Raw genomic sequence first — 22,581 nt, forward strand, 5'->3', positions numbered from 1 at the left:
GAGAAGATAGGAGGTAATGAAATACTACTGGAAGATTACAAGAAGGAAGCAGATAGACAAATATTCTAAACCTCAGCTCTGGTGATTATTGAATGATTCTGAAATCACACTTAATGTATTTATGTAGTTGTATAAAGCAACCGCACAGTGTTTGGTAGCTATTATTTTGGAAGACTTACATGCCATAAAAGACACCAAGGAAAAGAAGGGATTTAAAGACATCAGTTAAGACCCTGAGCAAATACCTCAAGCCCCAGAAGGTGAAAACATCTCAGCTCCATCCCCTTCCTATGACACTCATACAGCAAGCTTGTTTAGACCAAGACTAAATGTCTTGAAATTGTTCTTTCCATCTCCACTGTCAATAGATAACCCAAGTCAAAACTACCTTTTACTTGGACATTAAAGCAGCATTTTATCTAGCTGCTTGCATTTCCAGTTTTGCACCCTCAGCAGCCAGAGTGATATTCAGCCTGGCACTGATCTGCTCAGAATGCTTCAATGGCTTCCCACTGTCCTTAGGATAAGACCCCACACACCTTACTTGGTCTTAAAAATTCCTCAGTGATCTGTCTCCTGCCTGCCTCTTCAACCTGTACCTCTCTCCCCTCAACAATAAGCTATAGCTATACCGGCCTTCTCAGTTCTTCAAACACACTAACTTATAACACTCCCCCTCCCCAATAGTTTCATCTGCCTGAAATATTCTTCCATACCCCTTCCCTACTAACCCCACTCCTGGACTTGCAAGTTCCTCGCCATTGTTTAGGTTGTTTAGGTCATAGAAATACCCTATGACCCAGCCATCCCATTACTGGGTATCTATCCTAAGAACCTGATATCAGATATCTCAAGAGTCCGTTGCACCCCTATGTTCATCGCAGCATTATTTACAATAGCCAAGACGTGGAACCAGCCTACATGCCCAGAAACTGATGATTGGATAAAGAAGATGTGGTATATATACACAATGGAATACTACTCAGCCATAAAAAAAGACGAAATTGGCCCATTCACAACAATGTGGATGGACCTCGAGGGCATTATGTTAAGCGAAATAAGTCAGTCAGAGAAAGACGAACTCTATATGACTCCACTCATAGGTGGAAATTAGTATATTGAGAAGGAGATCCGATCGGGGGTTACCAGGGAAAAGGGGGGGGTGGGGGGAGGGTACGGAGGGGGAAGAGGTGTACCCACAACATGACTAACAAAAATGTACAACTGAAATTTCACAAGCTTGTAATCCATCATAACATTAATAAAAAAAAAAAAAAAAACAAAGAAAACTACAAAGTCAAAGAGATTTAAAGAGGAAATAGGAGCCACCAAACTTCTGAAGCTAGAAAGCATAAAAATAAATGATTACTAACTTAACAAACCAAAGAAAGATGAAACCTAACCCAAAAGTAAGGAAAACCCAGAAGAGGATGATATATGCTGCAGAACCCCACAAAAGCTTAAGAAATGCGGGCACTACATACCTAAGACAGTCTACCAGTTGGCATACAAAAAGTTACATCAGCTTCTCAGTGTCCACTCTAAAATATAGACTGGCAAATTTCAACATATATTTGAGGAAAGTCTGTAATGTAGAGGAATTAAACAAACGAAACCCAAAGGAACTTAGAAGAGAAACTACATAGGAAAACAAAGGAAATTCCAGAAGCCACCATTAATATCCTCAGAGGAATATGAGAAGCTATTTCACATGACAGAAGAATAGGATAACATGAAAGGAATAAGAGACAAAAAATAATTCTTAGAAAATAAAAATATAAAGTGGGAATAAAAACAAATCATTAGAAGGGTGAAAAGGTAAATGAAATAAATTTCTTTAAAAAGTACAAAAAGATATGGAAATAGAAAATTGGAAGGTCATTCAAGGCAGCTCAACATCTAATGAGGGGGGATCATTTTTTAAAGAGTGCTAAGCATCTGCTAGGTGTCAGGCAGGGTGCTAGAAGGAATGACGGGATCTGAAAACCACCATTTTGAAATCACCAATCTAATAATTGAGTCAGGCAAGTACCCTCAATGGCTTCTAAAACCAGAAAGTGAATGGGTGTTGGAAAACAGAATATTCGCTTGGTCTCATAATATCACTCCACAGATTAGGATTTGCTACTTATAAAGGAAAACATGTTACCTTTATAATGGAAAGATTTATTACTCACCATCTTTAACCTTAAGTGATAAATTGGCATCATCAATACTGGAACAACCTGATATTTGCACCTCCCAATGCAATGAAATAAGAGGTACACCACCCTATCTCCTATACAGTATAGTATGCTTGCCAAAAATCCTTAAGCTGAATCTAAACCTCCTATTTCCATTAGAAACCCATCAGACAAATGGAGGTTGTGAGATATTCTATAAGACAACTGTTTTGGATTCTCCAAAAAGTTCAATGTCATATAAAACAAACAAAAAATGAGAAGCTGTTCTAGATTAAAAGAGACTCGGGGCCGGCCCGGTGGCGCAGCGGTTAAGTTCGCACGTTCCGCTTCTCGGCGGCCCGCGGTTCGCTGGTTCGGATCCCGGGTGCGGACATGGCACTGCTTGGCAGTCATGCTGTGGTAGGCGTCCCACGTATAAACTAGAGGAAGATGGGCACGGATGTTAGCTCAGAGCCAGGCTTCCTCAGCAAAAAGAGGAGGACTGGCAGTAGTTAGCTGAGGGCTAATCTTCCTCCAAAAAAAAAAAAAACAAAAACAAAAAAAAAAAGAGACTAAAGAGACCCAACAACCAAAATAATGCAGGAATCTTGATTGGATCCTAGATCAAGCAAACAACCAACCAAATAAATATACAAAAAACATAATGTCAGCTAAAAAAAGACATTTTGGGAACCAGTAGAGATAGCTGAACATGAAATGTTTGAAGTGATATTAGTGAGTTAATGCTAATTTTCATAGATTTGATACGTCATTGTTATTGTTTGGAAAACGTCCTTATACTTAGGAGCTGCATACTTAATGTATTAAAGTTAAAATGTCAGAATGTCCCAAACTTACCTTCAAATGATTCAGGGGAAAACATTTGTGTGTGTGTGTATATATTTAGAAAGATAAAGCAAATGTGGCAAAATGTTAACAATTGGTGATTTTAGGTGATGGCTATATGGAGTTCACCAAAATATTCTTTCAATTTTTCTGTAGGTTGGAAAGCTTTCAAAGAACACAATTACAGATTGTTTTTGAAAGCAACATTTAAGAAAATTTTCCAGAACTTACTGAAGCACGTGAATCTCAACATTTAATGGGCTCGCCTGATGCCTAGCATAAAGAATAAAAACGAGTCACAAAAAGACTTTATTTCTATTAGGTTCCAGGACACTGGGAACAAAGAAAAGATCCTAAAAGGCTCCAAAGAGTAAAAACAGGGCATAAACAAAGACCAGGATTGAAAACGGCTTTGGAGTTCTCAACAATATTCTAAGTTAGAAGTCATAACTTCAAAATTCTGAGGGAAAATAATTTCAAGTAGAACTCCATGCCCTGCCAAAGAATCAATACACTAGCTGAAAAAGTTCTTTTCAGACATGTTAGAACTCACAAATTTAACACATTTATCCTTTCTTACATGTCACCTCTATCAAAAACCAATTTTGACATTTGGAGCTTTTTTGGAATAAACCAAGAAACAGGAAAGCATGGAGTCCAAGAAATAAAAACTCAACATAGAAGAAGAGAACAGAATTCAAAAAGAAGGCCAATTCTAGAATAATAGTGGTACAAACACAGTTGGCAGAGAAAACAAAGGACTGTAGGAGGGCTGCCTTTAAACACATGAAACTGACAGATTTCCCAAAGATTTATTTTCTGGAAAACTGAGTATGAATTAGTGATAGATAATATGGACAACCAGGCATCACCCTCCCTTTTAATAAAAGGTAATATTAATTACCCAGAAAACAAAGCAGTACAACAATGTCAACATGATTCATAGCTCAGTTATGAATAAAAGTCATTATAAAGAGTAAAGAAATAAGCCATAGAATGGGAGACGATATTTACAAAGTATTTACCTGCCAAAGAACTATTCAAAATATAAAGATCTCTTTCAAATCATTAATAAAAAGCAAAAGGATTCAAGAGAAAACGAACCACTAAATAAATGGGAAGGTATCAACTGTATAATAAAGAATTTGGTCTTTGTACCAGGTTCCCAGAACAGTTTCTAAAACCCTTGGAATTTCCCAAGCAATAGAAGTGTCTTTGTTATTGAATCACACCTGAGTTTATGCTAATGAGGTGACTCATGGTGCTCCATAGGCAGCTTCAGCATTGGGCCTGGTCACCAGAAAGACTGAGCCAGCTCAACCTTTGGGAGAGGCGAGTGGAGATGGAGATTGAGTTTAATCATATGGTCAGTGATTAATCAATCATGCCTACATAATGAAAACCCAATAAAAATTCTGGACACTGAAGATCAGTGGAGCTTCCTGGTTGGTGAAAACATTGACAGCAGAAAGGTAAAGCACCCTGATTCTACAGGGAAAGGGCATAGAACCTCTGTGCCTGGGTTCCTTCCAGATCTTGCTCTATGTGTCTCTTCATTTGGCTATTTCTGATTTGTATCCTTATTGTTTATAGTAAAAATTTAAATGTAAATATAGTGCTTTCCTGAGTTCTATGAGTCATTCTAGTAAATTATTAAACCTGAAAGGGAGGGTGGTCATGGGAACCCCTTCCCCCCAACCAGATTTATAGTCAGTTGGTCTGAAGTAGGGGCAGATAAACTTAGTGAGCTAACACCAGTGGAGTGTGACACTAACTCTGGGTGGTTAGTGCCAGAATTGAACTGCAGTACACCAGTTGGGGTTGAAAGAGAATAACATCTCATGTGCATGGAGTGGAAGACTTAATAGTTAAGATATTAACATTCTCCAAAGTCATCTACAGATTCAGTGCAATCTCTATCAAAATTTCAATAGTCTTTTTGGAGAAATGGAAAGTCAATCCTCAAATTCATACGAAATGGGCCCTGAATAGCCAAAACAATATTGAAAAAGAAAAACAAAGTAGGAGGACTCGCCTCCTGATTTCAAAACTTACTAACAAAAAGCTACAATAATCAAAATAGTGCGATACTGGCATAAGGATAGATATATGGACCAATGGAATAGAACTGAGAATTCACAAACAAACCCAAATATCTATGGCCAGCTGATTTTTGACAAAGATGACAAGTCCATTCACTGGGGAAAGAAAAGTCTCTTCAACAAATGTTGCTGGGACAATTGGATAAACACATGCAAAAGAATGAAGTTGGACCCTCTGTTTCACTTGATATAAAAAAATTAACTCAAAATGGATCAATAACCTAAATATAAGAGCTAAACCATAAAACAACTCTGTGAAAACAGAGGAATTTGAAAATCTTCACGACCTTGGAACTGGCAATGAATTCTTAGATTTGACACTGAAAGCAGAGCAAAGAAAGAAAAAAATACATAAATTTTAATTCATTGAAGTTAAAAGTTTTGTGCTTGAAATGGGTACAAGGTGTTTTATGGGGTGAAGAAAAAGTTTTGAAACTAGAAAGAGTTGACGGATGCACAACATTGTGAATACAGGTTAAATATCACTGAATTGACACTAAATACCACTGAATTATACACCTTAAAAAATATACACCTAAAATGGTTAACTGTATGTTACATGAATTTCACCTAAATAAAAATTGAAAAAAAGACGTCAAAAGGAAACTCAAATGAAAAGATGTTCTGTTTCATTAGTAATTGAGATATTATAAATTAAAACCATAATGAGATATCACCATATACACATCAGAGAGATAAAAAGTATGATGATTCCAAATGTTGGCAAAGATGTGGAACAATGGGAAATACACTGTTAGAAATAGAAACTCATACAACCATTTTAAAAGAGTTTGACACTATCCAGGTTCATATGCATATTCCCTATGACTCAGAAATTCCACTCCTAGGAAAAACATATACAAGACTGTTCATAGAAATAGTTTTTATTAAGAGCAAAAAACTGGAAATTCCAATATCCACAAAAAATATATATTGGATAAAGTAAACTATGATATAGTCATACAGTTTACAAAATAAAATAGCATACAGCAGTGAACATAAATAAGATACATCTAAACGTAAAACTAATATGAATTAGTTTCAAAAACAAAGTTAAACAAAAATTAACAAAAGAACACAAACAGTATGATTTAGTTTATATATAAGCAGACCTCATTTTATTGCACTTTGCAGATACTGTACTTTTCACAAGACTCTCCACCAGGAAAGATGACAACTTGCTGAAGGCTCAGGTGATATTTAGCTTTTTTTACGAATAAAGTTTTTTTAATTAAGGTATCTACACTACATTATTTTTTAGACAAAAGCTACTGCACAGTTAACAGAGTATAGTATAGTGTAAACATAACTTTTATATGCGCTGGGAAGCCAAAAAATTTGTGACTTGCTTTATTGTGATATCCCCTTTATTACAGTGGTCTGGAACCGAACCTGCAATATCCTCAATATACTCTTAAATAAAAGGTGCTAAAATAATCAGACATGCATAAAAAAAGGATTATATCTCTATCTTATATCATACATAAGTCAAAATTAAAATTCGTAGAAGGCTATATGCTAGTTATCAATTTATTGCCTACTCTGTGAAAGTGGATCTGGGCTATTTAAACACTTTTCCTTCGCCCGCACAGGGTTAAGCTTTGGCGGTAGAGGATGGCAGAAAGACACTGCAGGAGGAAGTACTCCCTCCCGGGTCTGGTGTGCTTGCCCGTCAGGCTCCTCCAGCACCCAGGTCCACCTCCTGCAGCACACGCAGCTTCCCTAGTGCTCAGCTCCTGCAACCTGGGTGGCTTCACCAGGCTCTCGCAGTGCAAGCAGCTTCTCCAGCCCGTGTCTTAAAGTCAAAGGTGGCCAGCAGCATCCGTCAGCCGGCAGCTTCCTCTGGCAATTTTTTTGCAAATGCTTCTGGTAAAACACCTTATCCTACCCTTGAGGACAGATTTCTGACAAATTCCAGGGGGCAGATTTCCAGCAAGTTCCACTGCCACAGCACCATGGCAGGGACAGGACCTTGGTGAGGCAAATGAGGCACCTGGGACACAAAACTTAAGCAGTCCCTCTCAGGTGCCAACCCTGCACTTGTACCACCCTTAAGAATGAGGCACCCCAGGTGCAAAATTTGAGGCACTCACTCTCATGGTCACGAAAGTGTAGAGTTGACACCTGAGAGTGAGTGCTTCTTTAAATTTGCACCCTGGCTACCCTAAGTGCCTCACCTTAGTCCCAGCCCCATGCCACAGCAACTACTCTGTCATTCAGTGAGCCACAACTGTACCCTCTCCAACAAGGTCTGGCTCTCAGCCCTGGGCTTCCTCGGGCGCTCGACCTCAACCATTATGAGTAGTGGCTGCTCTTTATATCTGCTATTCCTACAGTCTTCAGCATTCTCTTCACTTCTTACTAGCCAATCCTTTGCTGTTCCAATCCCATTATAGTTAATAATTCTTTATATTAAACTTTCCCACTTCAAATTACTGTGTGTTTTCCGTCTCCTGATCGGATCCTAACTGCAACACAATTGGTACCTGAAGTGGTCCCAGGAAACAGGCCTGTAAAGATGGGATTTGGGGATTAGTTTGGTCATGCCTTTTAGCCATCCCTTAAATCTCTGTTGCTATTCTTTTCTAAATGTTTACTAATCCTTTGGGCTTGACTACAGAGCAGAGTTCCTTGTCAGTGGGATTTGGGATGCTAAAAATTCACGGCATGCAGTGGGATCACAATTAATCAAGCTGTGGTTGATTGTGATGAAGTGTCAACTAAAGCATGTGCCTTGGGAGCCATGTAGTTGCTGTACTTGACATGATGGCAGTAATGATGACTTACAAGGACTGTGGTGTGGGATGTATTCATTTGTGCTCACTTGAGCACTTACAAAGAGAAATTAACAAGACCAGGTCTATTAATTCTCACAGGGCTGATACTGTTGAAAATCAAACACAAAATTGTGCAGGTTGCTGACTTACAATAACAGATGAATTCACAGTTTTGCCATGTTTTTCATGTGAAAGTTACAGGATTGATTGGTAAAGAATGAGATCCATAAATATGAAATTGAGACAACTGGTTGGGACCCAGATGAAACTGACAATCTTGAACCCCCCAAGTCACTTTAGGCGTCTCTTACCAGTAGAAGAAACCTGCAATGCAGTGTCTGGGAGACTAGCTTTCCTTTCATTGAAAACCTATGATAACATCACCTGGAACAGTACCTTGAAAGGGCATCCTCATTCTCCTCAAGACCCATCAGAACCAGCCTGTTGCCACTAGACCTATACTGAGGGTCTAATCTCAGCATGTTCCAGGGGGACAGGTACATATTACGAGGCAGGAGGAATTAACTACTAGTTTGCTAGGGCTGCCGTAACAAAATACCACAGACTGGGTGGTGTAAACAACAGAAATTTATTTGCTCATAGTTCTGGAGGTAGGAAGTCCAATATCAAGGTGTCAGCAGGTTTGGTTTCTTCTGAGGCCTCTCTTCTTGGCTTGCAGATGGCCACCTACTCATGGTGTCATCACATGGGCTTTCCTCTGTGTGTGTGAGCATTCTTGGTGTTTCTGGGTGTCTAAATTTCCTCTCATACAAGGTTACCAGTCAGATTGGTTTTGGGTCCACCCTAAGAGCCTCATTTTAATTTAATGATCTCTGTAAAAGCCCTATCTCCAAATACAGTCACATTCTAAGGTACTGGGGGCTAGAGTTTCAACATATGAATTTTGGGGGAACACAGTTCAGTGCATGATATTCGCTAAAACATATTCACTGTGGGAACAGAGTGACACTGCTCTCTAGACCTTTTTGTACAATTTTAACTTTTGGACCCATGTTAATGTTTTACATACTCATACAATCAAATCAACAAGAATGGATTAACAATAATAAAAAAGTTAAACAGAATATAAACAAGAACAAGTGACCCTAAATGTATTCCAAATGAATAACATAACCACACTGAAGGAGGGGATAACAAATGAATCCGAGTAAATCTGAACACAGTATTGTAACTATGCACCCTTATTCTAAGGACAAAGAGAATTATAAAAAATACTGCGCTCCACTTAGTAGGGTTGATTCACTATAGCATAGGTTAGCAATTCTAAAACTATTTTTGTATATTCTAGAATTGAACAAATTAGGAAACATAATGAGGATAATGGGAGCCAGGTTTTTAACTATTGTAGAAGAGAGATACAAACATGGAACAAGACTAGAATGAATACTGCAGTCCTATCTCTCAGATCTTGATTTCTACATATTCTTTATTGCAAGGAACCAGGCTCTTTAGAGAAATAGTTCACTTCAGGCTGGAACTAAGACAGTATCTAGAAATGAGCCTGTAACATCTTCTTGTGCCAGAAAGTAAGGAAATGCTCAAAAAATCATGGGCAAAGTCAAAAGGACATAGAAGCCAGCCTGAATAGGCTCTCACTGGCCAAATCTTGGACAATTTGAGTATCAAAATAAACAGTAACAGATTATAACCCCATCATGAGTACAGTAAAAATCTACGAATTCATACTGACATACAAAGGAACAAATAAGGGAGGGAGAAGGGAATGCTCTTCTTTACAGTAGAATGCCGACTAATTAATACATACAAAATGATGGAGATTTAAAAAACCCCACCATTTTGAAAACACAGCAATAATGAATCCAGATAATAATAACTATGGATGCTAAAAGTAGGGGGTGAAAATTTGGTGACAAGTTATTTACACAAAGTATGTCTCCATAAATTATCTATTAATTACAAAAAAGACAATTATTACATTTACAAAGAGAAGAAACATAGTATATAACACCTTAACTAATTATCAAAGTCAGCATCTCCAAATACAGGACGGGTCAACATCATGTATCCCCTGATATGATGCACTGAGAATGATAAATCACTTTTGTGGTATTCCTGCCAGAGAATTCACAATCTGAATCTAAGTATGAGGAATCATAAGACAAACTCTAATTCAGGAACATTCTACAAAATAACTGGCCAATCCTCTTCAAAAATGTCAAGGTCATGAAGCAGAGAAAGAGAGAGCAACTCTTCTAGATTAAAGAAGACTAAAAAGAGATAATTAAATTCAATATATGATCCTAGACTGTCTCCTGGACAGTGCGTGGGGGTGAAAGGGCAAAGGTATGGTGAATTGCTACAAAGAACACTTGGGAGGAGTGAAAAACTTTGAATATGCTCTGTTAGATAACAGTTTTGCATAACTATTAAAATTTCTTATGTTAACAACTGTACAGTGGTTATGGAAGAGAAAAATCTTGTTCTTAGGAAATAACACACTGAAGTGTTTAAGGGTAGAGGAGCAAATACCTACAATTTATCCTTAAATGGTTCGGATAAATGTGTGTTTTGTGTGTGTCACTGTGTGTGCCTGTGTGTGTGCACGTGTGTGTGTGCACACATGCATGCATATACAGAGAACAACTCCAAGTACATACAGGAATGATAATGCAAATGGGGCAAAATGTAAACAATTGGTGAATCTGAGTAAGGAGTACACAAGAACACTTTATATTATTCCTGTAACTTTCCTGCAAGTTTGAAATTTAATCAAAATTTTAAAGTTACCCAAAACAAGACATATTCCTAAATAACTCTCATGTTAAATATGAAACTAAATAGAAAAAATATCTAGAAATGAAGTGAAAAGGAGAGCAATGCATATAAAAAACTTGGACAGAAAAATTGTCACCAAAAAAGAAAAATTAATAACATTAAACTCCTTTAAAAAAGAAAATAAAACTGATCTGAATTCAATACTACAACAAAAGATCTCAGAGAAATGCAGGAAATAATGAAGTTAAAAACAGTACGTAATGATTTAAAATATGTAAGATTCACAAAACTCAAAGCTCGTTTTTGAAAAAAAATGATGACTGCCGATTAAATATGTGTATACCACATGCTTTAGGTTTTCTCCCAAAACACCACTAAAATGACCAAACTGATATATTCATAATAACTGCTGGCAAGGGCACTGGTAAGGCAGATACTGTTGAATGCCTCCTCAGAATCATTGCTCTCCTACCTCCTTGCTACAAGTATGTTGGTTTTTCCCATAGCTATGGTACTCAGCTCCAGAAAATGAATCATGATCTGCCTAAGCCAGTGGTTCTCAACTCTGATTGCAATCAGAATCAACTGGGTAGCTTTTTAAAAAATTATAAAGCTTGAACCCAACTCCAGACCAACTACATCTTACTGTTTTTCTTGTCACTTTCTATGAGCTTCAGTCATTAATTCTCAACTGTGGCAGTACACGAGAATCAGCCAGTGATCTTTTTAAAAATGATGATGCTCAGGTCATATCCCAGACCAAATAAATCAGAATCGCTGAGGCTGCAACCCAGACAGATCTCAGTAATCAAGGTTAAGAACAACTAGCTTAAATTAAATGAAATAATTAACCCTCGGTCCTATTTGTTGGAAGTGCTTTTCTGACCTTGTGCAGTCATGAGTAACTGAACCGGCAGCAGAGAAACAGGTTCTGTCAGAGACAGGTGGGTGTGCCATGAAGTGACAAGCCCCTGGGAAGGTTAACTTAGAAACATTTACCGAAGTTTAAAATATGTGTAGTCTACTGTCCCCATAATTTCACTTTTACTATACCTTAGAGAAGGTCTGTACATAGATGTTTACTGGAGCATCATTTGCCACAGTGATAACTATATAAAATACAAATGTTTAAAAACCAGAAAATGATTAAACGTACCACAGTTTTACAAAACATGGCCTTACATGAAGCAATTAAAATGAGGTAGCTCTATACTTACATGAATAATTCTCCACACAGAATGAAAAAGCAAGTTTCAAAATGGTAACAGTAACTACCAAGTGACCACTAACTGACACTAAGTGAACATGTCAGGTCCTGTTCTATGAACCAACTTGATCCTGGGATCAACCCTACAATGCAGTTACTTTCCACATTTTTGCAGGATGCACTTATAATCCTCTTTATATAGAAATACTTTTAAGCGACAAAACAGTACCACATACACATTTACATGAGTATGAATTTAAATGCAGAGGGTAAAAATTAAAAGGATAGCTAATTAGCTGATAACAGTGGCTACCTTTGGGTACTTTGGGTAGAGACCTGGGATTGGGGACTGTGGTCACATGGGACTTGAGCCCCTCTATAACATATAAATTATTTTTATAAGAAAATATATTCATTAATTATTTATTTAATTATAATTTAACTAAAAACAAAATAAAATAAGGAAAATACTAGCATTCAGCCTAAGGATATGCTCATTGTTTATAACAGCAATAATCTGCAAGCAAACCATATTCAACAAAAGGGGCTTGGTGAAATGGTAACACTATCAGGCTGTTACAACTCATGGTAAAGATAAACGTGTACAAACATTGACAGTTTTTCATAAGGTATTTTGGCATGACAAAGATGGGCTGTAGGTCAGTAGCCATAGTATGAATCACATTAAAAAAAAGAATGCTAAGTATTTGCTCTAACAGTTGGACAGCGGTTGTCTTTAATCGATAGCATTACAGATGACCCTTGTTTTTTATTTGTGCTTCTCTGTATTTTCTAAATTTTTTGTAATAAAGAATTCTTTTGTAGTGAAAGGAATAGAGAATGCAGCTATCTTCAGAAAAGATGTGACATATTTGATCAGGTATTCAAAGATTTTTAAAAAGAAATAATCTAAAAATCTTGCACAGGTGCAAGCACAGAGACATAATTTAAAAATTTCAAACAAATAATACAAACTATTTAAATAATATAATACCAAGTAGGAAATGCAAAGTAATAGAAAAGGAAATAAGTTACTATTGAATAAAAGATACTGGAATAACACTGAGTAAATGAGAAAAAAAGTGAATTTAGACTCCCAATATACAGCAAAACAAATTAAGGTAGATTAAAAAGTTATCTACATAAGAGAATTGAAATATACAATCTTGACTGTCGAGGATTTACAATGCAGCTAGGGAGCAAAATTTGCCAATAAGATCCTTAGGAGAACACAGCTGGAGACATCACACTCCGTGATTTCAAACTATATTACAAAGCTATAGTAATCAAAACAATACTATGGTAGTGGCATAAAAACAGACACACAGATCAATGCAACAGAACAGACAGCCCAGAAATAAACCCAAGCATACATGATCAATCAATTTATTACAAAGGAACCAAAAATATACAAAGGGGAAAGGATAGTCTCTTCAATAAATGCTGCTGGGAAAACTGGACAGCCACATGCAAAAGAATGAAACTAGACTACTATCTCACACCATATACAAAAATTAACTCAAAATGGATTAAGGACTTGAATGTAAGATCCAAAACCATAAAACTCCTAGAAGAAAACACAGGCTGTAAGCTCCCTGACATTGGTCTTGGCGATAATTTTTTGGATATGACTCCAAAAGCAAAGGCAACAAAAGCAAAAATTAGCAAGTGGGACTACATCAAACTAAAAAGCTTCTGCACAGCCAAGGAAACCATCAACAAAATGAAAAGGCAACCTACTGAATGGGAGAAAATACTTGCAAATCATATATCTGATAAGGGATTAATATCCAAAATATATAAAGAACTCATAAACTCAATAGCAAAAAAACAAACAATCTCATTTCAAAATGGGCAAAGATCTGAAGAGACATTTCTCCAAAGAAGACATACAGATGGCCAACAGGTACATGAAATGACGCTCAGCATCACTAATCATCAGAGAAATGCAAATCAAAACCACAATGAGAGGCTGGCCACGTGGCAGAGTGGTTAAGTGTGGTGTGCTCCACTTCAGCAGCCCAGGTTCATGGGTTCGGACCCCGGGTGTGGACCTACACCACTCATCAGCCACGCGGTGGTGGTAACCCACATATAAAGTAGAGGAAGACTGGCACAAATGTTAGCTCAGGGCTATTCTTCCTCAAGCAAAAAAGAGGAAGATTGGCAATGGATGTTAGCTCAGAGCGAATCTACCTCCCCCAAAACAAAATAAAACAAAATACAAGGAGATATCACCTCACACCTGTTAGAACAGCTATTATCAAAGACAAGAAATAACAAGCGTTGGCAAAGGTGGAGAAAAGGGAACCCTTGTGCACTGTTGGTGGGAATGTAAACTGGTACAGTCGCTATGGAAAATAGTATGGAGCTTCCTCAAAAAATTAAAAATAAAACTACCACATGATCCAGCAATACCACTTCTGGGTATTTATCCAAAGACAAAAACACTAATTCAAAAAGATATGCGCACTTCTACGTTCATTGCAGCATTATTTACAATAGCCAGGATATGGAAACAACCTAAGTGACCATCGATGGACAAATGGATAAAGATGTAGAATACAGTCATGTGCCACATAATGACGTTTCTGTCAATAATGGACCACATACATAACAGTGGTCCCACGAGATTAGTACCATATAGCCTGGTGTATAGTAGGCTATACTACCTGGGTTTGTGTGAGTATACTCTATGATGTTCACACAATGATGAAATCACATACCAACACATCTCTCGGAAGGCATTCCCCTTGTTAAGCGACTCACGTGACTGTATATATACAATGGAATACTATGCAGCCATGAAAAGGAATGAAACCTTGCCATTTCTGACAACATGGATGGACCATGAAGGCATTATGCTAAGTAAAATAAGTAAGACATAAAAGCGAATACCCCTGTGATCTCACTTACATGTGCAATTCAAAAAGACAAACAAACAAAAACCAAGCTCATAGATATAGAGAACAGATGGGTGGTTGCCAGAGGCAGGGGCTTGGGAGGTGGGTGAAATGGGTGAAGGGGGTCAAAAGGTATAAACTTCCAGCTATAAAATAAATAAGTCACGGGGATGGGATGTACAGCATGGTGACTATAGTTAATATTACTGTATTGCATATTTGAAAGTTGCTAAAAGAGTAAATCTTAAGTCTTCATCACAAGAAAAAATTTTTTATAACTATCTATGGTGACAAATGCTAACTACACTTATGGGGATCATTTCACAATATATACAAATATCGAATCATTATGCTGTACACCTGAAATTAATATTATTTTATATGTAGATTATACTTCAATTAAAAGGAAAAAAGATCCTTTAGAAACCACCAAAAGGGCTTTAGTTAAGTGCTTTATCCTGTAATTAATATAGAGGTCCCAAAAATGAGAGGTAAAGGAGAAAGGGAGGTAATATTGAACTTCTGATGTGTACCAGGTGTTCTAGACATATCTTAGCTCATTCTCAACAACGTTGGAAATGAGAACCTCTCATTTTCAGGTTAAACAGCTCACAGGTGTAGCTGAGATAAAAAACCACATCTGATACTAGATGCCATGTTTGTTAGACCATGTTACGGAAAGACTAGTGTAGGTATAATTGAGAGATGACTTTTTTTCTGAAGAAGCCAATATTTAAACTAAAGGATTAATGAGAAAAGACGGCAAAGATGACAGAGGACAGTGGGGTGGGGCGGGGTGGCGGGAGAAGAGGAAAGGACAGTTAAAAAAGAAATACAATATGGGGAGAACAGTAAAAGATGCCACACAAAACAGACTTCATTGGACCAGAATGTTATTATAATAAAAATATTAGACAATAAATATGTACATCTGTATCTAAGTCTCTATCTCATTTTTATATCCCCCACTTCCAAAAATGTATTGGAGAAGGCTAAAGATAAGAGAAAAAATTTAAAATCGTACACAAAGGTCACAGGTACTCAATATCAAAAACCTAGGCTAAAATTATTACTTTGATCATTATCTGAAGCGCTCAGATTCCTGGCAGTCAATGCAAAAGGGAAATATAATACAATAGATTAAATGATTCCTATTTGCCTAGGACTATTTACAGGAGAGAAGACCTTGTTGAGAAACATTAAGAAAACCTAAATCAATTGAGAGGTTCATGTTATTGGGAGATTCCCCGAATTTCTACTCACATAATTATAGATACAATGGAATTCAATCAAAATCCCAAAAGATGTTTGCGTGGAACCAAGCCATTTCAAAAATTTATATGGAAATGCAAAGGAACACAAACAGCTAAGACACTCTTAAGGAACGAGAAGGTAAGAGGACTTGTTCCAAATACTATAAAGTCACACTAAATAAGACAGCAAAGGATTGCTGCAAGGAGAGACAAACAGAGCAATGGAAGGGAATACTGAGTCCAGAAACAGATGTAGACATATACACACTTGATTTTTTACTATCATGGCGCTGCAGATCAGTGAAGATTAGATGAACTTTTCAATACATGATACAGGACCAAGTGGATAACCACATGGGGGATAAGATGAAATTGAATCCCTAACCTACAGAAATCAATTCCAGGTAGTGTAAAGATCTAAATGTTAAAGCCAAAAACCAGAAAGCTTTTAGAAGAGAAGCATTAACCATTGAAAAAGATTTCAGAGAAATTCAGGACCTCTATCCATCAAAGGGCACCACGGAGTGAAAAACCAAGTCAGAGCAAAAGAAAATACCTGTCACACATGTAACTGACAATAGACTAATATGTAGAAGATATATACACATACATATATATACATACATATATCAACCGTCAATCAGTTACAGAAAAACCACCTGATTAAAAATTGGCAAAATATTTGAACAAGCATTTTACAAAAGAAGACATCAAGGTGGGCAAGAATTGGTATTCGATTTCATTGATAATGAAAAAAATCAATGAAATGTGATAACATTAGACATCTACCAAATTTGCAAAAATTAAGAAGTATGATAATGCCAAGGGGTGGCATGGATGTGGAGCAAAAGGAACCTCTGTAAACTGCTTGTACAAGTAGATAACGCACGGTATCTTTAGGGAACAGTTTGGCATTGTCTAGAAAAACTGAAGATGTACAAACCCTAGTCCTCAGCAATTTAATCACAATTTTACTATATATACTAAAGAAATGCAAGCACGTGTACCAAAACATGTGCAAAAATGTTCAGTCACATTGCTTGTAACAGCCAAAAATTGGAAGCAAGTCCAATGTCCAGAAAAGTAGAACGGATAAGTAGTAAATTATGATATTATCATAGAATGAGATAGTATATACATATAGCAAGGAAAAAAATGAACTGTAGTTATGTAAAACATGACTGAAGCTCACAAACAATTTTTATGAAAAAAAGAAGACGCAAAAGAATGTCTATTCATACAAAGATAGAAAATAGACAAAAAATAAACCTATATGGCTTTGGAATTCACACAGAGGTACTAAAAGGCAAAGAGATGATCACAGTGGTTATCACCAGAGGAGCACGATTGTTTGTGACTGTAGAGGGGTACATCAGGACTTCTCTAGAGACGGCTGTATTCTATTTTTTGACCTGGGTACTTTTTATATGGGTCTTTATAATTATGTGTTAAACTACACAAATGGGCGTTATATGCCATTTCTATATCTAATTTGAAAGGAAAAAAAAAAATAAGCCACAGGCATTCAAATAAATATGCACCTCTAAAAATGTTTCAAATAGTAAATTGCAGGGGAAAATACTTATATATAGTTTTATGTGAAAATGTAGGCCATAAAAAGGTAACTGCAGAATGAATTCAATTTTAAAAAATCATATTTTATATACATACATAAAACACACTGGGAAGAAAACATCAAAAAACGTTGGTTTTAACCGGGAATTTACATTTTCTTCATTGGGGATTGCTGTACTTTTGAAATTACTTAAAATAATGTTTTACTTTTATCATCAGAAAGAAACTTTTTTTAAAAAAAGACAACATAAGGAAAAATTAAACCATTTCACAAATTAGTAAGAGACAATCAGGTGGAGGGGGGAGGGGTTGGAGCCAATCACATTTTTCTCAAAGGGGAAATTCCAGGGATCAGGTCACCTGATGGGCTAGAATTTTCAAGAGAAAGAAAGCAAGTCAGGTCCTGACAAAGAAAAGGGGATTTCAGGAAACAAGGGGCAACAACAAGCTACCTTGCAGGTGCCTTGTGGATGTTCAACAGCCATTCTTTATTCCACTCTGGAAGCTTCTGTGCAAGCAGAGCAGAGCTAGGGAAGGAGAAAGGAGTCAGGAATCACTAGGCTCTTCTGGCGGCGCAGGTCCGCCTACAGCCCACCACCCACACGCAGGTCAGACAAGGCGAGGGATCCTGCTCAGCACCAGCATCACAGACAAGAGCAGGGTCACGGCAGCTGCGGGCAGAATCTGTCCCTGAGCTCACAGAGGTCTCCTGGGAGCAGAACGCTGGAATCACAAAGGCACAGACAAAGGCGCCCCACACCTACAGTGCTATACAGACACACAGGCACACAAATTCACTCACCCCACGGGGACACGGGCACCCCAAAGCTAAACACTCTGGGCCGCACACGGCCACACACGCATACACACCACGGGGACAGACACAGTCACAACCGCAGAGTCACAGGCACCCCACACACTCACATTCCCAGTGCCACACATCATGGGGACACTGTGACAACAACCAATTCACACGCACCCTACACCAACAATATCACAAATACACACATACACCCCCCACGGGGAAACAGTCACAAATCTCACAGTTAAGGCACCCCAAACCCCACAGCCACGGTTCAGCAATGGTCATAAACACACACACACCAAGAGTTTTACCAACCGCGGTCAAGGAATCCCACATTCGCAGAGTTGCCACACCCGGTCACACAATTAAACCTGAATCGCACCTGCACAACCATAACCGCAAATCAAGCCCTCCTCCTTCCCGCCCTCACAGCTCCGGGCTCAGCCACACCGACACAGACGCTCGCCGTCACAATCAGGCACACGCACTCCTCACCACCTCCCCTTCTCAGCCGGCTCCCACACACACGCCGTACAGGCCGGAGGTGCCAGGCACGCCCAGCCCCAACCCCGGGCCCCGGACCACCTCACCTACGCCCCCTCCGGTCTGGTCAGCACCGCTCCGCTCCAACTGGGACAAGCACAACCGACAGCTCCCAGGGCGCCCTCAGGCCGTCTGCCCCAACCAGCCAGGAGATCCCGCCCCCTACTCGGGAGACGGCCTAGTTCTCGCGGGAGGGAGCACTAGGCCTAAAGGCTTCTGGGAGATGTAGTCCAGAAAGCGACAGGCTGCTAAAAAGCTATCTCCTGGTCATCCCGAGTCCCCCCCAGAGGCACCGTGCCTGGACCTGGCCAAAACTGCGTCCTCCAGCTGAGCCGCGCACCAGAGGCTTCCGGGAGTCTCGGCTGACAAGGACTCCCTTGAGTAAACTTTAGTCAGGCTCCTTTGAGTCCTCTTCTTGATTAGACCTCGTCCTTGACCTGCTGACCCTAGTTCAGCAAGAATCCCCTCACTTTTGATACTAAACCAAGTTCCTCTTAGAAATTTTCCATCCACTGACTCCTTCATCTATCCCCAGAAACTGTTATATACCAATTTGAGTTCAACCTCTCTTCCCTTCTGCCATAGTCTTTAATAAAGTCTTCCTTACCTGTTTAACCTGTCCAGGGCAATTTTATTTCGACGCAGCCCAGCCTCAGAGCGCGGCTCTTTCAAGATTTGGCCGCTCCCTCTGCAACATACTGGACCCCATGGTCTTCTGGGAAATGGAGTCCAGGACTTCGCAGGAGCCCGATGGACCTGGCCAAGGTAAGCTGTGTTGTCTAGCCATTGAGGCGGGACCTGCCCACAGTTAAGTGCCTGGGAGGTTGTTCGGAATTCCGCTTTGCCCTGGGAGAGCGCAGATGCTCTTGAGGCAGGCTGCTGCGGAGCGTGTCGGGGAGCCAGAAGAACGAACCTGAGTCTGAGACCTGAGCATCTGGGACCGAACCAGCTGGGGAAGTTTGAAGGGGAGGAATCCGCAAGCAAGCCCGATCGTGATGTGAATGGGCAGAGGAAGGCTCGAGTGTGTGAGACCGTGGCGAGATTGCGCATGTGACTGGGTTTGAGGGGTGCTTGTGTGGAAGGGAAACTGCATGAGGGTAAAATTGATGAGTGTGAGAGAGAGAGGTAGGATCAAGATTATGTGTGGCTTCGTGAGGATGGAAGGTCATATTGTGGGCGTGAGTGGTTAGAGTAATTGTGTGTGTGCACGTGTGGGGAAAGATTGCGTGTGGATCTGTGTGTATGTATATGAGTAGGCGTGTGAACACCTGAATGTGAGTCACTGCATGGATGGCTGAAATTGTGGAGGAATCGGAATCCTCTAAACCTCATTTCCTCTTCAGATTGTGATAATAAAGGCATGTCTTCCTGGAACTTCCACTTTAAGGGGAAAAAGCTACATAATTGATATAATAAATAACATAGCATTTTTATATAAACACTTCAGATTCCAAACATTTGTTCTGGAATAGAATACCAAATCAGTGTGACTTTTTTAAACAGAGTATATTTTGTGATGGGGGTGCCTATTTTGGGTTATGTCTACAATCTTCCCCCCCGGACATTTTCTCTTCTCTGTTCTTTGGGAGGCATCGGTGGGGTAAACATTCGAAGATGTGACTGTTCAGTTAGGAGCATCAGCCACGATGAAAAGATGATCAGAGGAAGCTGCAGACGGCCGTGAGAACTGGAGAACTACAGCAACATAGCCACATTTGGTATGGATAGCTTCTCTGTATAATCCAACTTTTGAAAGGGCTGTCTCTTTTCAATTTCTGAAATATTTAGAAACTTTACATGGCTAGTAGATTCAGCTTTGAGATGCAGGCTTCGGACATTCCCAAGGAGCAAGGGTTCAAGGAGCAGCAAGTAGGCCAGTGTGACACAGTGGAGAGTAGTAGATGAGGTGAAAGAGCTAATGAGGGGACAGGTTATGGAAGGCCTTGGAGAGCATTGTAAGAAGTTTGGTTATTCTTCTCAGTGAGATGTGAAAGCAACCGTGGGTTTTGAACAGAGGAGTGACATGATCTACCGTACATTTAAAAGAGCTCACTCAGGGTGCTGAGTAGAGAGTAGGGTGTAGGGAGACAAAGAAGGGAGGAGGGAAACTAGCTAATGGGCTGTGGGAATAATCCAGGTAAGAGATGATGGTGACTTGCTCTTCCTTCTGCAAAGCCTTTAGTGTGGATAGATAACAACAGATACGCCAAGATATTATTACCTTAACAGTCGGGATAGTGCTCAGCTGGGGGCTGGGGATCAGAAATGATCACATAGGGTAGGCATTTCTTCTTGAGACATCAACAATATACTATTTCTTCACTTGTCTGGAGTTACACTGAACTTACACACTCTATGCATTTTTCTTCAAGTTTTTTTTTCGCAGTGGGAGTGGTGAGAAGTAGTTGGATTCTAGATGAATTTTGAAGATAGAGCTGAAAGGATTGGGTAATGGATTTGATGTGGAAAATGAGAGAAAGAGAGGAACTTAGGCCGACCCAAGTATTTCAGCTTGAGAAACTAGAAGACCGGAATTGTCATTTACTGAGATAAACTATGGAATGAGCACATTTTAGGGGGTAGATCAAGAGTTTGGTTTTTCCTCTTCTAAACCACTGAGACAGTCCATGCTAAGGAGAAACATTTGTGTGTTGTCAGCACCTAGATGTTATTTGTAGCAATGAGACAGGATAAGAATTCTAAGGAAATCTATTAGGGTAAGACTAAACAGAGTAGCAGGCTGTAGTGGGTTGAATGGTGGCACCCCAGAGTTATGTTCATGTCCTGACCCCCAAGGCCTGTGAGTGTGACCTTATTTGGAAAAATGGTCTTTGCAGAAGTAATTAAGTTAAGGATCTCTAGGTAAGATCATCCTGGATTATGTGGATGTGCCCTAAATCCAATGACAAGTGTCCTTAAAATTGACAGAAGATATAAAGAACTCACACAACTCAACAAGAAAAAATCAAACAACCTAATCAAAACATGGGCAGTGGATATGAACAGACATTTCTCCAAAGAAGATATACAGATGGCCAATAGGCACATGAAAACATGCTCATCATTACTGATCATCAGAGCAATGCAAATCAAAACTACACTAAGATGTCACCTTACACCTGTTAGAATGGTTAAAATAAGCAAAACAAAAAGTAACAAATGTTGAGGAGGTTGTGGAGAAAAAGGAACCCTCATACACTGCTGATGGGAATGCAAACTGGTGCAGTCACTACAGAAAACAGTACGGAGATTTCTCAAAGAATTAAAAATAGAAATACCATATGACCCAGCCATCCCACTACTGGGTACCTATCCAAAGAGCTTGAAGTCAGCAATTCCAAAAGTCCTATGCGCCCTATGTTCATTGCAGCATTATTTACAATAGCCAAGACACGGAAGCAACCTAAGTGCCCATCAACTGATGATTGGATAAAGAAGATATGGTATATAAACACATTGGAATGCTACTCAGCCATAAAAAAAGGATAAAATCGTCCCATTTACAACAACATGGACGGACCTTGAGGGTATTATGTTAAATGAAATAAGCCAGATAGAGAAAGACGAACTCTGTATGACTCCACTCATACGTGGAAGTTAAACACGTGGACAAAGAGAACAGATTAGTGGTTACCACGGGAAAGGGGGTGG

General features: G+C 39.1%; 2 protein-coding genes across 3 annotated transcripts in view; one reads left to right on the top strand and one right to left on the bottom strand.

Moving 5' to 3' along the window:
• Window positions 1-19,073, bottom strand: part of LOC124249806 (zinc finger protein 345) — a 57,716-nt gene extending 38,643 nt beyond the window's left edge. The window contains exons 1-3 of one of the 2 annotated variants that reach the window (XR_006891468.1): window positions 18,978-19,063; window positions 18,035-18,109; window positions 17,711-17,950 (exon numbers count right to left, since the gene is read on the bottom strand). The gene's annotated coding sequence lies outside the window, so the exon portion shown is untranslated. Of the gene's footprint in view, window positions 1-17,710; window positions 17,951-18,034; window positions 18,110-18,977 lie in introns of those variants that run through there. The other variant, XM_046681210.1, reaches the window with a different exon arrangement.
• Window positions 19,074-19,590: 517 nt separating this feature from the next.
• ZNF790 (zinc finger protein 790) overlaps window positions 19,591-22,581 on the top strand; it is a 28,588-nt gene continuing 25,597 nt past the window's right edge. The window contains exon 1 of the mRNA XM_046681164.1: window positions 19,591-19,695. The gene's annotated coding sequence lies outside the window, so the exon portion shown is untranslated. The remainder of the gene's footprint in view (window positions 19,696-22,581) is intronic.

Source organism: Equus quagga, chromosome 13 (genome assembly GCF_021613505.1).
Source record: "Equus quagga isolate Etosha38 chromosome 13, UCLA_HA_Equagga_1.0, whole genome shotgun sequence".
NCBI classification, from domain to species: Eukaryota; Metazoa; Chordata; class Mammalia; order Perissodactyla; family Equidae; genus Equus; species Equus quagga.